Below are 2500 nucleotides of genomic sequence, written 5' to 3'. Positions count from 1 at the left end.
GGACGGTGCTGCCTCTCGCTTCGCTCGCTGTCCGCCGCTCGCCGCTCGCTCGTGCAGCCAAAAATGGCCAGTTTTGGCCCGTTTTTGGGCCGTTTTGGCCAGTTTTTGGCCTGTTCTTGCATTGCGCGGTGACCGTCGAGAGCGGAGCAAAACGTCAGCCATCTCAGCACCCTGGAACCCCCCGGGTGGCACAGGGCTGGATGGGGCTTTCGTATAGCAGGGACGGTGCTGCCTCTCGCTTCGCTCGCTGTCCGCCGCTCGCCGCTCGCTCGTGCAGCCAAAAATGGCCAGTTTTGGCCCGTTTTTGGGCCGTTTTGGCCAGTTTTTGGCCTGTTCTTGCATTGCGCGGTGACCGTCGAGAGCGGAGCAAAACGTCAGCCATCTCAGCACCCTGGAACCCCCCGGGTGGCACAGGGCTGGATGGGGCTTTCGTATAGCAGGGACGGTGCTGCCTCTCGCTTCGCTCGCTGTCCGCCGCTCGCCGCTCGCTCGTGCAGCCAAAAATGGCCAGTTTTGGCCCGTTTTTGGGCCGTTTTGGCCAGTTTTTGGCCTGTTCTTGCATTGCGCGGTGACCGTCGAGAGCGGAGCAAAACGTCAGCCATCTCAGCACCCTGGAACCCCCCGGGTGGCACAGGGCTGGATGGGGCTTTCGTATAGCAGGGACGGTGCTGCCTCTCGCTTCGCTCGCTGTCCGCCGCTCGCCGCTCGCTCGTGCAGCCAAAAATGGCCAGTTTTGGCCCGTTTTTGGGCCGTTTTGGCCAGTTTTTGGCCTGTTCTTGCATTGCGCGGTGACCGTCGAGAGCGGAGCAAAACGTCAGCCATCTCAGCACCCTGGAACCCCCCGGGTGGCACAGGGCTGGATGGGGCTTTCGTATAGCAGGGACGGTGCTGCCTCTCGCTTCGCTCGCTGTCCGCCGCTCGCCGCTCGCTCGTGCAGCCAAAAATGGCCAGTTTTGGCCCGTTTTTGGGCCGTTTTGGCCAGTTTTTGGCCTGTTCTTGCATTGCGCGGTGACCGTCGAGAGCGGAGCAAAACGTCAGCCATCTCAGCACCCTGGAACCCCCCGGGTGGCACAGGGCTGGATGGGGCTTTCGTATAGCAGGGACGGTGCTGCCTCTCGCTTCGCTCGCTGTCCGCCGCTCGCCGCTCGCTCGTGCAGCCAAAAATGGCCAGTTTTGGCCCGTTTTTGGGCCGTTTTGGCCAGTTTTTGGCCTGTTCTTGCATTGCGCGGTGACCGTCGAGAGCGGAGCAAAACGTCAGCCATCTCAGCACCCTGGAACCCCCCGGGTGGCACAGGGCTGGATGGGGCTTTCGTATAGCAGGGACGGTGCTGCCTCTCGCTTCGCTCGCTGTCCGCCGCTCGCCGCTCGCTCGCGCAGCCAAAAATGGCCAGTTTTGGCCCGTTTTTGGGCCGTTTTGGCCAGTTTTTGGCCTGTTCTTGCATTGCGCGGTGACCGTCGAGAGCGGAGCAAAACGTCAGCCATCTCAGCACCCTGGAACCCCCCGGGTGGCACAGGGCTGGATGGGGCTTTCGTATAGCAGGGACGGTGCTGCCTCTCGCTTCGCTCGCTGTCCGCCGCTCGCCGCTCGCTCGTGCAGCCAAAAATGGCCAGTTTTGGCCCGTTTTTGGGCCGTTTTGGCCAGTTTTTGGCCTGTTCTTGCATTGCGCGGTGACCGTCGAGAGCGGAGCAAAACGTCAGCCATCTCAGCACCCTGGAACCCCCCCCGGGTGGCACAGGGCTGGATGGGGCTTTCGTATAGCAGGGACGGTGCTGCCTCTCGCTTCGCTCGCTGTCCGCCGCTCGCCGCTCGCTCGTGCAGCCAAAAATGGCCAGTTTTGGCCCGTTTTTGGGCCGTTTTGGCCAGTTTTTGGCCTGTTCTTGCATTGCGCGGTGACCGTCGAGAGCGGAGCAAAACGTCAGCCATCTCAGCACCCTGGAACCCCCCGGGTGGCACAGGGCTGGATGGGGCTTTCGTATAGCAGGGACGGTGCTGCCTCTCGCTTCGCTCGCTGTCCGCCGCTCGCCGCTCGCTCGTGCAGCCAAAAATGGCCAGTTTTGGCCCGTTTTTGGGCCGTTTTGGCCAGTTTTTGGCCTGTTCTTGCATTGCGCGGTGACCGTCGAGAGCGGAGCAAAACGTCAGCCATCTCAGCACCCTGGAACCCCCCGGGTGGCACAGGGCTGGATGGGGCTTTCGTATAGCAGGGACGGTGCTGCCTCTCGCTTCGCTCGCTGTCCGCCGCTCGCCGCTCGCTCGCGCAGCCAAAAATGGCCAGTTTTGGCCCGTTTTTGGGCCGTTTTGGCCAGTTTTTGGCCTGTTCTTGCATTGCGCGGTGACCGTCGAGAGCGGAGCAAAACGTCAGCCATCTCAGCACCCTGGAACCCCCCGGGTGGCACAGGGCTGGATGGGGCTTTCGTATAGCAGGGACGGTGCTGCCTCTCGCTTCGCTCGCTGTCCGCCGCTCGCCGCTCGCTCGTGCAGCCAAAAATGGCCAGTTTTGGC

The sequence above is a fragment of the Musa acuminata genome, unplaced genomic scaffold (assembly GCF_036884655.1).
Source record: "Musa acuminata AAA Group cultivar baxijiao unplaced genomic scaffold, Cavendish_Baxijiao_AAA HiC_scaffold_234, whole genome shotgun sequence".
NCBI classification, from domain to species: domain Eukaryota; kingdom Viridiplantae; phylum Streptophyta; class Magnoliopsida; order Zingiberales; family Musaceae; genus Musa; species Musa acuminata.
Note: the sequence above shows the minus strand (reverse complement) of the source record.